At 39.1% G+C, this 15,461-nt stretch overlaps 1 pseudogene; it reads left to right on the forward strand.

Annotated features, from left to right (window-relative positions):
- Positions 1–3,628: 3,628 nt before the first annotated feature.
- On the forward strand, positions 3,629–12,826 carry LOC101117414 (large ribosomal subunit protein eL14-like; annotated as a pseudogene).
- Positions 12,827–15,461: the final 2,635 nt, after the last annotated feature.

A 15,461-nucleotide genomic window follows, 5' to 3' on the forward strand; every position in this document is an offset into this window, starting at 1 on the left:
GAATAATTTTCTACTTTTAAGCACACTGTTTTCCGTATCTGGACTGTGTCTAATTTCTCAGCCTTTACTCTCACACTTCCTGCTTTATATCTTTACATTATTAGAGCTGAACTCTGCTCTTTCCCTGCAGAACATTTTCTTTTATCACATGGTGTTGAAATTTGATCTGTTTCTAGGTTTATCTCACCTACTAAACTCTAAGCTATTTGAGGATCAAAGCCTTGTTTATATATCTCTGATTGTCCAGTACCTAATCAAGTGTTACATACTGATGATAACATTGTTTGAACTGAATTGACTGAATTGAAATGTATGAAACTCAAGCTATATCTACAATTCACTGCTATGTTATTCCTCACCAATGGACTGATGTTGGACAGTCTTGATGCAAACTGTAAAACTCTATTCTTATCCATAGGTGGCAGCAAGCTCCTAAAATAAAGAAAATTGTCTGTGCACAATTAATGATTGATCATAGAAGTTAAAACCACATATTCTAATGTATATTTTGGCCTTCATATGAATAAAAACTATGTAAGTTCTCATTTTCCAGAAATACTAAGGTGAAGAGAATACACCTTGAACTAGAAACTCTTTGAAGTATCTTTTCTGTCTTAATTATTCAGTATCTCCTCAGTCAGCTACAAAGCCTTTGTATAACTCCTTCCAGTTTATTCTATATAGAGGCTGTCATGCTGGCCTCTACATTTTTGTTTGCTGGTTGCTGAGCAAAACTGTGAAGTTTTTTCTATTCACTTTTAGTGACATCTTTTTTTGTTGACCAGAAGCATTTATCACATACTGCGTATCAGCCTTCCTGAAATATCCACAAATCAATTTTTAATAAAATATTATTTCTATCTTCTGTCTATATAGCCATGGACAAGAGTTAGAAGCATTCTTTTCTTTTTTCTTTTTTTTTTGACTGCACTGGGTCTTAGTTTACACTACTTATGCAAAGACGTTAAGGAGAAAAATAGGCCAGAATGGACCCAGTTGTGAAGGAGAGTGAAAAAGTTGGCTTAAAGCTCAACATTCAGAAAACTAAGATCGTGGCATCTGGTCCCATCACTTCAGGGCAAATAGATGGGGAAGTGGAAACAGTGAGAGACTTTATTTTTTGTGTTACAAAATCACTGCAGATGGTGACTGCAGCCATGAAATAAAAAGACACTTGCTCCTTGGAAGAAAAGCTATGACCAACCTACACAGCATATTAAAAAGGAGAGACATTACTTTGTCCACAAAGGTCCGTCTAGTCAAAGCTATGGTTTTTCCAGTAGTCATATATGAATGTGAGAGTTGGACTATAAAGAAAGCTGAGTGCCGAAGAATTGATTCTTTTGAATTGTGGTGTTGGAGAAGACTCTTGAGAGTCCCTTGGACTGCAAGGAGATCCAACCAGTCCATCCTAAAGGAAATCAGTCCTGAATCTTCATTGGAAGGGCTGATGCTGAAGCTGAAACTCCAATACTTTGGCCATCTGATGTGAAGAACTGATTCCTTGGAAAAGACCCTGATCCTGAGAAATACTGAAGGCAGGAGAAGGTGACAACAGAGGATGAGATGGTTGGATGGCATCACTGACGCGATGGACATGAGTTTGAGTAAGCTCCAGGAGTTAGTGATGGACAGGGAGGCCTGGCTTGCTGCAGTTCTTGGGGTCACAAAGAGTTGGACACAACTGAGTAACTGAACTGGACCCAGCTGTGAGAGGTTTGGTGAATAATGTTTTGAAATATTAGTCCATCTTCTTTCTCTTCCTGCCAATATTTCATCTTTCTTCTGCTTAGGTATTTAGTATAGTCTTCTCTGTGTTCCTTGCCTCAAGGAGAGTTCTAAGACAGAAATTGAGAATATAGTACTGAGAAACTTTCAGCTTTTGCTTGAATTGCATGAGTTCATAGGATAATTTAGTGGATTACAATACAGAAAGAATAATCTGTACCTTGAGAATAGAGTGATACCGTTGAACTTCTGTACTCTGTAAAAAAATATTCCAGATAAGGATGGAACAGAAAAAGGAGAGTGAAGCTATGTGCATAGAGAACACCAATTGGAGAGTAGAGAACCATGCTCTGTGTCATTGTCCCAAAGACCTGGCTAGACCAAGCTAGAGCACATTTCCTGGCTCATTATTTTTGTATTTACAATTTTCTATATCTTGCCAAACACAAAGTTATTACAATTAGAGCAACATCTTATTTTTCTGGAAATAGCTGTTTTGTTGATGTAATTATTATAGACTTTCTAGTTCACTCTCAAAATGCCATGGTTTGAGTGATAAATTATAGTCATTCTAATTATAACCAGTGCGCATCAAATGTATGCTCTTCTTTATGTCCTTCCTTATCCCCCTTTCTCATTTTCAAGATAATTTAAAGCATCCTTATAAATAAACATGATAAGAGAACATGAAAAAATAAATATATTGAATTCAAAGGCCATAAATAGAGAAAATAAAGCAAAGAATAATGTCAGCACACACAGTGAATAAGATAAGGTTTCCTGTATCCAAGATAGGAACATGCATTTAGGTTTAAAACCAACAACAGGATTTATAATAACAATGTGATGAAAACATATCACTAGCTTATTGCAACACACCAACAGGAACTATTTGATGGACCAAAGACAGATAATCTGAATTAAAACGTTTTTGAGTCAGAGTTTATCAGTTTTCTCATTGGATACCTACTGTAAACAGTGCATGAAACTGAAGTACTAGAATGAACAAAGCCAGGTCTAGACCTCGTGAAACTTATATTCTATTAGAGGAAACATAATTAACAAGTAAAATCAATAATTTTCTTCTATTCAACTATAAAGGAAGTAAAACTGGTGCTAGTTTTAGACAGAGGTGTCAGAAGGATCCAAGAATAAAATATAAAATCAGAGTAAGATAATGTGGCCTCAATATCAATTAAACAAGCTAACACTATTTCTGAGAATTAAAGGCTCAATTAATAATTAACCAATCTGTAATTTAAACTATGTTCATTAGATTTACATTTTCATAATGAACACTTAAAAAAGTCTTTCTGATTCTCCAATTTGATTTTACATTTTAGCCATTTTTGCTATTAATATCAACTCAAGAAAGCTATATTTTAAGGTTGAAGTAATACATGTTTAAACTAGAAAATTGAATGTATGAAGAAAAAATTTACATCATTCCAGATTTTTTCTGTGTGACTAATTACTTACATTTAATTATTGTTTTGTAATAATTTTTTATTTTATGATATATTATTATTTTTGTTTATAATAGATAAAGCTGTATGTCATCACTTTAATTGTTACATACACCTGTATCATTGTATGAAGTGAATGGTTGTGCTTTAGTCTTTGGCATGAAGAAATTTATAATGATGGTACTGTATTTGAAATGACATAACAGATTATTACAAGTACAAAACCCTACTAAGTCATTGGCCAGTATATTTGGAAATGAAATTTCTAACTATTTGTAAATAAGGACATTAAGCATTAAAATTATTTTGGGCTAAATTTTTTTACTAATATCTTAATCTAGACATGTTGAACAATAATGCACATTAATTAATTTCATAATAAAAGAAAAATTTTATTATACATTGTTTACTAAATATACACACAAAATGCCGACATGTTTGACTTTTTAATGTTTGTTGATAATGTAACAACTTATTCTATTGTTTATTCTAGAAGTTCTAAAAAAGCATAAGTATTCAAATTCTAAGATATACTTTACATTTAATTATATATTTGTATTATATATTAAGAGCATTTTCTGTCATTTTAATCTTTTTAAATTATAGTAAGCAATGGTTATATAATATATAAGACATTGAGCAGAGCATGACACCTAAATACTTTTCTGTAGCTGGAAAAACTGCCTTTGGGGAAAATTACAGATAGATCCTGCCTCCTTGGATAGAGACAGTGCTTTGTCTTTCAGGCAAAGGTTCCTTTTTTCTGGGGAGGATTCCTTTGGTAAGGCTTTTTATTGGAAGTTATTGCTGCCTCATAGTTCCTGAGGAATCATAGTACAATGAAATAGCCTAAAGCAGATGTTTCAGACTAGGAAACATGTGTTAAATCAGTGCAAGGAGAGGCCATATGCTGAAAACAATCATTTTCTCCCTGGGAGATAATCTTAGCCATGTATTTTGCTTACAGACTATCAGGATCATTTTCCCTCCAACCCAGCTAACTGGACCAAAGATTGTAAGCTAGAAAGATGGAATTTTGATGGCACAGCATATAGGGTGGAATGGACTATTTGTACTGCATTAGTTGTCTGTGTGTGTGTGTGTGTGTGTGTGTGTGAGAGAGAGAGAGAGAGAGAGAGTCTCTTGGACTGCAAGGAGATCAAACCAGTCAATCCTAAAGGAAATCAGTCCCGAATCTTCATTGGAAGGACTGACGCTGAAGTTGAAACTCCAATACTTTGGCCATCTGCTGTGAAGAACTGACTACTTGGAAAAGACCCTGATGCTGAGAAAGATTGAAGTCAGGAGGAGAAGGGGATAACAGAGAATGAGATGGTTAGGTGGCATCACTGACTCAATGGACATGAGTTTGAGTAAGCTCCAGGAGTTGGTGATGGACAGGGAGGCCTGGCGTGCTCTGTCCATGGAGTTGCAAAGAGGCGGATACAACTGAGCGACTGAACTGAACTCTGTGTGTGTGCATGTGTGCACACAACAAATCAAACTTAGAAAAATGTATCATCAAATACTTTGACGGTCTGCAGTGGTTCACAGGACTGGATCTTCCTTGTGGTAAAAGTACCAAGCTAAAGGGAAGGGATATGTTTTCACTGTCAAGAAACCCAGTAAGGATTTAAGTGTGAGAAAGGAAATGAGAAAGGCCTTGGCCTTGGCAGGTAAGAATCTGCTTTCTCCTTAGAGAATAGGTAGTTGGGCCCAGACTGTGAGGTGAGAAAATGCCTGGTGCCTTCAGTGATAGATGAACTGGCTTCTCCTTTGTAGAGAATGGCTTGCCTCTGAGGGACTTGTTAAAAGACTTACTGAGGCATATTAAAAATTTTACAAATTTACAAAACTCTGTAATAATCTAACTAGGAAAATAATTTGAAAAAGAATTGATACATGTATATTTATGATTGAATCACTTTGCTGTACACCTGAAACTGTCACAATATTGTTAATCAACTATGAAAGTGGGGTTTCCCTGAAACTCTCACAACATTGTTAATCAATTATACTCCAGTATAAAATGAAGTTTAAAAAAAACTTCATGAGTTTATTTGAGCAGAAGTTGGTTGGAATCAGACAGTGCCAAACTGGAAGTGGTTAAGAATGCTCCATGGATAGGAGCTCTGGAAGAGACGCTTCTACAGAAAAGAGAGAAGCAAAACAAAGAGATTATTGATTGGCGGTTGCTTAAAGCCTAAACTGTGATTGGTTGACCTTGGGTTTTGATTTCTTAACCTTGAGGCATTTACAGGCTTAGATTTTGGTTTGCTTACATCGCTGCCATGGCATTAGAGCCATCTCAGCCTAATGATTCATGTTGTTTAATTAGTTTAACAGACTCTAATGCAAATTGGAAGTTGTCCTAGAAGTAATGCTCCTATTTTAATGCGACGCTTCAACAAATTCTAGATGATAAAAGTCACAGCCTGCTCTCAGTTGTACCGTGGGAAGTGGGAGCACACAGTGTCTTTCCTGTACCAAGGCTTGGGGAAGCATCAGCAGTTTTCCCACAGAAGGATAGCTCTGAGTCCTGGATACACGTGAGGCAATAGCCTGGAAAACTTAAAACACTAGGAAGAAGCTTAGAGGTAATTTTATTAGTTGGACTAGGGGATTTAGTGTTACCATATAGTGGGAAAAAATATGACCTTGTTTTCTACTCATAGACTAGAGTGGCCATTTATATAAGGGTTCTGTTATAGCATGGAGGAGGATCAAAGAGGACCCTCCCTTGTGGGCCTAGGTTCTTGGTAAGGCCACAAAGAAGAATCTGAGGTCTTACCTGTGGCAAAAACAAGTTTATTAAGTAAGGAGCAGAAATAACACCACAAGGAAGAGGTAGGCCAGGCCAAGAGAGGCACTGGCCCAGGAATGATGAGTTGTGGGAGTTTTCAAGACAGGACATTTACATATTCATTTAGGTGGGTATGGACTGACAGTTTTGATTGACAATTGCAAGTTACATAACAACAGGCTCTGATATGCATGCCTTTCCCATAATTCAGTCTATTATAATCATATGTATATATAGAATATTTATGACAATTAAGGAACTCCCGACTGCCTGAAGTCACTTGAGGACACAGCTGTGTTTTAAGGGCACATGTGCTAGAGTTCAAGAAGTTTCTGTGATTAATGTGTAGCACATCTGTGAGCTCTCTTGGGCTACACTAGGGTATGTCTGAGGCGGAGTTTAAAGTTCAGCTTGAGTCTTTTCTAGGCAACCCCTTGTTACTCATGCCTAACTTCCTACCTAAGAGTTTCAGGTTTCTAATAATGCACTTTCGCACCATTTATTAAAAATTCTTACCAAAAACTATTCAGAGAAGTTATACAAATTGTTGCCCCTATTTTACAGATAGAGGCAACAGATATTTTACAGATAGAAAACAGAAACTTGGAAAATTGAAATTACTTTTCAAGAATACACAACAAGCAAACAACATACAGAGCTCTCAAATCCATAGATCTTTGGCCATAAATCCTATATCCATTCTATAATAAATCAGTCATCTTCACATTTTACCTACATCTCTATGTACTTTCTTACAGTTTTATTGAAATAATTCTTGTGTGTCTTGATTCTTATCATTCATTTATTCACCAGAATTTATTGTAAGTGACCTAGGTGTCAGCACTCCTGCTGACCTCTGGCATCTTTACCCATGGAATCCAGGTCTCAGCTCTTGTTTAAGCCTCCTTTTCCAAAGAGTGAAGAGGCTTCAAGCCTATACATCAAATCAAAGATTTCTTAATAGTGTCACCCAGGATTCAAAAGAGAGGGCCTATATTGCACATTTCACAATAAGTACCTCAGAAGTTCTCATTCATCCTTTTGTATCCTCCAGCCGTTTCAGTTTTTCATCAAAGACTGCCTGGCACACTCTTCCGCCTTCCAGTTCCCTTTTGGAAGGCAAGTTCCTCTCTCTGTAGCAAAATCCCTCTTCCTAAAACCTTGAAGCTAGGCAGCACAGGCTTCTAGAGGCTTGGTTTGAACCCTGAAATAGCTTTGCTAACTCAAGCATTCATAAAGAACAAAGAGAAGCTCTCTCTTCAAGGGATATTGTCACCAATAGAGGTTGAAGTACTTCCTACATGTGAATGGGAATTATCTCCCTGTGGGAAGATAACCATTATTCAGAGAGAAAGAGAAAATAAGAGAGAGAGATGGTGCAAGGAGATGGTGTGTGGAAGGTTGTTTGTCTTTTCTGGAAACTTGGAGGAATACCAGCCATGCAACACTCCCCCCAGAGATGAGTCTCTTGTCTCAGTTTGCTCAAGCTGCCCTAACAAAATACCGCAGACTCGGTGGCTTAAACAACAAACATATTTCTGACAGTTCTGGAGCCTGAGAAGCCCACGATCAGGGTACCAGCAGATACAGTGTCTGGTGAAAACCTTCTTCCTTGTTTGCAGATGACCTTCATCTTGCTGTATCATAACATGGCAAAGTCAAACTCTGCTGTCTCTTCCTTTAAGGGCATTAATCGGCTCATGAGGGCCCCACCTTCATGACCTAATCTAGACCCAGTTACTTCCCAAAGAACCCACCTCTTAAACCATCAAAATAGGGGTTAGAGTTTCAACGTGAGAAATGGGGGCACAAAGATTTAGTACACCTTAGCCTTTAACCCCAATTATCCCTCACTTCTCTCCGCAGGAGGTCTGTGCAGACAACAGACCTAAGAAGCAAGAGAGGAGGGAAGACTCAAATCTCTGCACAGATTGCTCAAACAGGATAAGACATGCAAGATAATATACAAAGTATAAACTGTTTCCCTCAAACAACAATGCTCTGTAAGATTAAATATTTAGCACATATCATATGATTTTTTCAGTTTCTTTTTTTCATGCATTTAAAATTAACATTGTAACAAATTAGTTAATTCTAGGCCCTGTAGTAAATATTCAATCATGTAAATTTAGTACCAATTGAACCATGCTAATGAGAACAAAAATAGTTTTCACTTTGTGCTTGAGCCAAGTTCTTTAAAAAAAGTTTTAATTTCTAAAATAAAAGTACTTTTCAATGTAGACAATATAAACAATGTCAAAAGAAGATATATTTTAAAAACCACTCATAATCCTACTGTTAGGTAGTTAGAATAGGAAAAAGGAGTCCAGAAGCTGGTTTTAGAAAAAGCAGAGAAACCAGAGATCAAATTGCCAACATCCGCTGGATCATCGAAAAAGCAAGAGAGTTCCAGAAAAACATCTATTTCTGCTTTACTGACTGTGCCAAAGCCTTTGACTGTGTGGATCACAATAAACTGTGGAAAATTCTGAAAGAGATGGGAATACCAGACCACCTGACCTACCTCTTGAGAAACCTATATGCAGGTCAGGAAGCAATAGTTAGAACTGGACATGGAACAACAGACTGGTTCCAAATAGGAAAAGAAGTACATCAAGGCTGTATATTGTGACCCTGCTTATTTAACTTATATGCAGAGTACATCATGAGAAATGCTGGACTGGAAGAAACACAAGCTGGAATCAAGATTGCCGGGAGAAATATCAATAACCTCAGGTATGCAGATGACACCACCCTTATGGCAGAAAGTGAAGAGGAACGAAAAAGCCTCTTGATGAAAGTGAAAGAGGAGAGTGAAAAAGTTGGCTTAAAGCTCAACATTCAGAAAACAAAGATCATGGCATCTGGTCCCATCACTTCATGGCAAATAGATGGGGAAACAGTGGAAACAGTATTAGACTTTATTTTGGGGGGCTCCAAAATCACTGCAGATGGTGAATGCCGCCATGAAATTAAAAGATGCTTACTCCTTGGAAGGAAAGTTATAATCAACCTAGATAGCATATTCAAAAGCAGAGACATTACTTTGCCAACAAAGGTCCATCTAGTCAAGGCTATGGTTTTTCCAGTAGTCATGTATGGATGTGAGAGTTGGACTGTGAAGAGAGCTGAGCGCCGAAGCATTGATGCTTTTGAACTGTGGTATTGGAGAAGACTCTTGTAAGTCCCTTGGACTGCAAGGAGATCCAAACAGTCCATCCTAAAGGAGATCAGTCCTGGGTGTTCTTTGGAAGGAATGATGATAAAGCTGAAACTCCAGCATTTTGGCCACCTCATGTGAAAAGTTGACTCATTGGTAAAGACTCTGATGCTGGGAGGGATTGGGGGCAGGAGGAGAAGGGGACGACAGAGGATGAGTTGGCTGGATGGCATCACCAACTCGATGGACATGAGTTTGAGTGAAGTCTGGGAGTTGGTGATGGACAGGGAGGCCTGGCGTGCTCAATTCATGGGGTTGCAAAGAGTCGGACAGGACTGAGTGACTGAACTGAACTGAAAAAACAGGGAAGGGAAAAGCCCGCCTAAATAGCACAAAGAAAGGTACGAGTACTGGAGTGAGAACCTCAGTAGAACAAACAGCACCCCTGGCTAGCCTGATTTACATAGGGCAGGCCCAGGGGGAGGAAAAACACATAAAAAGAGGAGCCAAAGGGCCAGGGTCTCTCTCCCACATGCGCTCTCTCTCTCTTTCTCTCTCGCACTCTCTTTCTCTCTCTCTCTCTTTGTGTCTTTTGGGTGGGCATGCCCTCACACCTGGAGGGTGTATTTTCTAAGAAAAACTGAGCTGTAACATGCAGCTATAACACTGTCCAAGAGCTGTGACATGCTGAGTGCCTTAACATCCATTACTACAAATTTTTGTTGTGATGAGACAGAATGAGGAAATTACACACTCCCCTGACACTACTAGCATTAGTAAAGTAATGCTCAAAATTCTCCGACCCAGGCTTCAGCAGTACATCAACCATGAACATCCAGATGTTCAAGCTGGTTTTAGAAAAGACAGAGGAACCAGAGATCAAATTGCTAACATTTTCGGGATCATCGAGAAAGCAAGAGAGTTCCACAAAAACATCTATTTCTGCTTTATTGACTATGCCAAAGCCTTTGACTGTGTGGATCACAACAAACTGTGGAAAATTCTGAAAAAGACACCAGACCACCTGACCTGCCTCTTGAGAAACCTATATGTAGGTCAGGAAGCAACAGTTTAAACTGGACATGGAACAGCAGACTGGTTCCAAATAGGAAAAGGAAGACGTCAAGGCTGTATATTGTCACCCTGCTTATTTAACTTCTATGCAGGGTACATCATGAGAAACGCTGGACTGGAAGAAACACAAGCTGGAATCAAGATTGCCGGGAGAAATATCAATAACCTCAGATATGCAGATGACACCACCCTTATGGCAGAAAGTGAAGAAGAACTACAGAGCCTCTTGATGAAAGTGAAAGAGGAGAGTGAAAAAGTTGGCTTAAAGCTCAACATTCAGAAAACAAAGATCATGGCATCTGGTCCCATCAGTTCAGTTCAGTTCAGTCACTCAGTCATGTCTGACTCCTTGGGACGCCATGAACCACAGCATGCCAGGCCTCCCTGTCCATCACCAACACCCAGAGTTCATCCAAACCCATGCCCATTGAGTTGGTAATGCCATCCAACCATCTCACCCTCTGTTGTCCCCTTCTCCTCCCACCCTCAATCTTTCTGAGCATCAGGGTCTTTTCAAATGAATCAGCTCTTCGCTTCAGGTGGCCAAAGTATTGGAGTTTCAGTATCAACATCAGTCCTTCCAAAGAACACCCAGGACTGATCTCCTTTAGGATGGACTAGTTGGATTTCCTTGCAGTCCATGGGACTCTCAACAGTCTTCTCCAACACCACAGTTCAAAGGCATCAATTCTTTGGCACTCAGTTTTCTTCATAGTCCGACTCTCACATCCATACACAACCACTGGAAAAGCCGTAGCCTTGACTAGACGGACCTTTGCGGGCAAAGTAATGTCTCTGCTTTTTAATATGCTGTCTAGGTTGGTCATAAGTTTTCTTCCAAGGAGTAAATGTCTTTTAATTTCATTGCTGCACTCACCATCTACTGTGATTTTGGATCCCAGAAAAATAAAGTTAGCCACTGTTTCCACTCTTTACCCATCTTTTTGCCATGAAGTGATGGGACCAGATGCCATGATCTTAGTATTCTGAATATTGAGCTTTAAGCCAACTTTTTCACACTCCTCTTTCACTTTCATCAAGAGGCTCTTTAGTTCTTCTTCACTTTCTGCCATAAGCATGGTGTCATCTGCATATCTGAGGTTATTGATATTTCTCCCGGCAATCTTGATTCCAGCTGTGCTTCTTCCAGCCCAGCATTTCTCATGATGTACTCTACATATAAGTTAAATAAGCAGGGTCACAATATACAGCCTTGACATACTCCTTTTCCTATTTGGAACCAGTCTGTTGTTCCATGTCCAGTTCTAACTATTGCTTCCTGACCTACATACAGATTTCTCAAAAGGCAGGTCAGGTGGTCTGGTATTCCCATCTCTTTCAGAATTTTCCACAGTTTATTGTGAGCCACACAGTGAAAGGCTTTGGCATAGTCAATAAAGCAGAAATAGATGTTTTTCTGGAACTCTCTTGCTTTTTTGATGATCCATTGGATGTTGGCGATTTGATCTCTGGCTCCTCTGCCTTTTCTAAAGCCAGCTTGAACATCTGGAAGTTCACAGTTCACGTGTTGCTGAAGCCTGGCTTGGAGAATTTTAAGCATTACTTTACTAGCGTGTGAGATGAGTGCAATTGTGCGGTAATTTGAGCATTCCTTGGCATTGGCTTTCTTTGGGATCAGAATGAAAACTGATCTTTTCCAGTCCTGTGGCCACTGCTGAGTTTTCTGAATTTGCTGGCATAGTGAGTACAGCACTTTCCCATCACTTCATGGCAAATAGATGGGAAAACAGTGGAAACAGTGACAGACTTTATTGTGAGGGGCTCCAAAATCACTGCAGATGGTGATTGCAGCAATGAAATTAAAAGACACTTACTCCTTGGAAGAAAAGTTATGACCAACCTAGAGAGCATATTAAAAAGCAGACAATCCTCTCACCGAATGCCTCCAACGTGGTGTTCAGACACTTCATAGAAGTTGGTCAAATGGCCTACATCTTCTTTGGGCCTCATATCAGGAAGCTGGTCGTGATTGTAGATGTTATTGATCAGAACAGGGCTTTGGTGGATGGACCTTGCACTCAAGTTAGGAGACAAGCTATGCCTTTCAAAGGCATACAGTTCACTGACTTCATCCTTAAGTTCCCACACAGTGCCTGCCAGAAGTATGTCCGAGAAGCCTGGGAGAAGGCAGATATCAATGCAAAGTGGGCAGCCACAAGGTGGGCCAAGAAGATTGAAGCCAGAGAAAAGAAAGTGAAGATGACAGATTTTGATCGTTACAAAGTCATGAAGGCAAAGAAAATGAGGAACAGACTAATCAAGATTGAAGTTAAGAAACTTCAGAAGGCAGCTCTCCTGAAAGCTTCTCCCAAGAAAGCCCTTCCTGCTAAGGGGCAGCTGCAGTAGCTGCTGCTCCTGCCAAGGTTCCAGCAAAAAAGATCACCACTGAGGGTAAGAAGGCTCCAGCCCAGAAGGTTCCTGCCCAGAAAGCTGTAGGCCAGAAATCAGCACCTCCTCCTAAAACTCAGAAGGGTCAGAAAGCTCCATCCCAGAAAGCCCCTGCTCCAAAGGCATCTGGCAAGAAAGCATGAGTGCATAAGAGGCTATTCAAATCAGAATAAAAGTTCTTTTTGATGTGCTGGCAAATTAAAAAAAAAAAAAGGCAGAGACATTACTTTGTCAACAAAGGTCCATCTAGTCAAGGTTATGGTTTTTCCAATAGTCATGTATGGATGTGAGAGTTGGACTGTAAAGAAAGCTGAGTGCCGAAGCATTGATGCTTTTGAACTGTGGTGTTGGAAAAGACTCTTGAGAGTCCCTTGGACTGCAAGGAGATCCAACCAGTCCATCCTAAAGGAGATCAGTCCTGGGTGTTCATTGGATGGACTGATGCTGAAGCTGAAACTCCCAACACTTTGGCTACCTGATGTCAAGAGCTGACTCATTTGAAAAGATCCTGATGCTGGGAAAGATTGAGGGTGGGAGGAGAAGGGGACGACAGAGGATGAGATGGTTGGATGGCATCACCGACTCAATGGACATGAGTTTGGGTGAACTCCGGGAGTTGATGATGGACAGGGAGGCCTGGCATGCTGCGGTTTATGGGGTCACAAAGAGTTGGACATGACTGAGCGACTGAACTGAACTGACACTACTGTGAAAAAATGTCTAACTGTAATATTTTTGATGCAAACTTTCTTTCTTCAAGAAAGGAAATTTAAAGGGATTTAAATAAAGAGAAATTAATCTGTCTCCCTGAAAGCTGACTGTGGTGACAGCATCAGGATTCAAGTTAGAAAGTCATGACAAAGAGGTTGTTGGATTACTTTTTCCTTCCTAAAGATTCTCCTTTTGGAATTCTTTGTAAATTCCTTAAGGGACAGAATCAAGTTTTATGAGTTTATATAATCTGAGCCCTCTTTATTTAAAAATATATATATATAAAATTAGGCATACAAAAGTGAGAAATATTTAGAAAGAAAAGAATCACAATTGTAGTACTTTTATTAATAATTCCCTTACTTCTAAAATACATTTTCATGCATTTTTGGATGATAGTTTTTGAGTGCCTCCTCACATAAAGCAATATTATAGCACTTAAAAAATAGAATATGAAGATAATTCAATACTTTAGCTAGGTGACTGAAATGTTTTATTATTAATAATAATTTAGAAAAATTTATTTCAGTTTCACTGTTTACCACTAGTGCTATCACATAAAGTTTTAGGATTCCTGTTTCCTTTGTAGGCTATAAAGCTAGGTCAAATTTTTACAGACTAGCTTTTGAGTATGTTTATTTTTAGACCAATTTTTCATCCATTTCCACACTTCTAGTGTTAGATGTTGTTGGACATGTTTATATAGGTTCTGACTCAGGTGCTAATATCCTTGTGACATGATTTAACAGAGAAGAAAAAATCTGACTTCATATTGGATCTATTTCTTTAGCTCTAAACCTTTTGCTCTGTTGCCTGTGCTTGGTCATGTTGGCTCTGCACCTCTCTAGAATGTTGCTTTTAACCTGAAATATGCATGATAGCCCATTCTTAAGGCTCTGACCTTTAAAGGTGTAACACTTTTCCATTCATAGAGAAAGTTGTAGAACAGTAAATAACAACTGTTTTTTTGGAGGTTTACAGCAAGATTGTAACCAAACCTATATGAACAGCTACAAAAACAAAGGATTCTGGCACCAAGAAGTTTGCAACAACCAGCCACACCCCCTCCTCTGGTAGTATAAAGAAGCCTGAATTTTAGCTGGGATGGGAAGACCCCCTGAAGTAGCACATAGAAACCCACTCCAGTATTCTTGCCTGGAGAATCCCCATGGACAGAGGTGCCTGGTGAGCCAAGTTCATAGGGGTCTCAAAGAGTCAGACACGACTGAGCGATTAAGCACAGCACACAAGATGGTTCTTTGGGACACCAGTCCACCATCTTCTTGGTCTGCTGGCTTTCCAAATAAAGTTGCCATTCCTTGCCCCAAGGAATGTAGGAAGCAGAAGGAGTTTGGACATCTGATAATGACACCAGCCGAATTGGTATGATGGATGGTAGAAAGCCATTCCTACACAGAGACAGCTAGCTCTTATGTAACTATTCATGTAAGAGACTGTGGATCACATAACTATACCATATTAAACTTAATCTCAGTGCATCACCAACTCAACTTGTTTTTAGACATATCTCACAAATTGCTGCGTCACTCCAGTCCCACTTAAAATGAGGAAAGTACAAAGAAAACACTTCCACTTTCTTAACTTTCACAAAGAAAACAAAGTGAAGGGAAGCCAGTAAATTGCAGATAAAATATTTTGCTTTTACAAGTTACCAAAAAACCTGTGTTCACACACATTGCCATGGTCTCTTACAAGGCCTTGGAAGTAAATAGCCAGTGATAATAAGAGGCCCTGAAACTTCTGTTTCATTGGCTTTTGGTAAATCTACCTCTGCCTGGAAAGTTGTGTTTTATTTTTTAAAAGCTGGTGTCCTGAAATTTCTCCCTCACCTAAAGCTGTTAACTCTTCACAGACATTGAGCTGTGTGACACTAAGCATCTATACAACTTAATGAACATTTGAGCAAGTAAAGAGATCTCTTCCCATATCAAACATTAAGTATTTCAGCTTATTGGATTACTCTTTAAATTATAACATATTTACATTCAGTTCAGTTCAGTTCAGTCACTCAGTTGTGTCTGACTCTTTGTGACCCCATGAATCGCAGCACTCCAGGCCTCCCTGTCCATTACCAACTCCCGGAGTCTGC

This window comes from Ovis aries, chromosome 4 (genome assembly GCF_016772045.2).
Source record: "Ovis aries strain OAR_USU_Benz2616 breed Rambouillet chromosome 4, ARS-UI_Ramb_v3.0, whole genome shotgun sequence".
Lineage (NCBI taxonomy): Eukaryota > Metazoa > Chordata > Mammalia > Artiodactyla > Bovidae > Ovis > Ovis aries.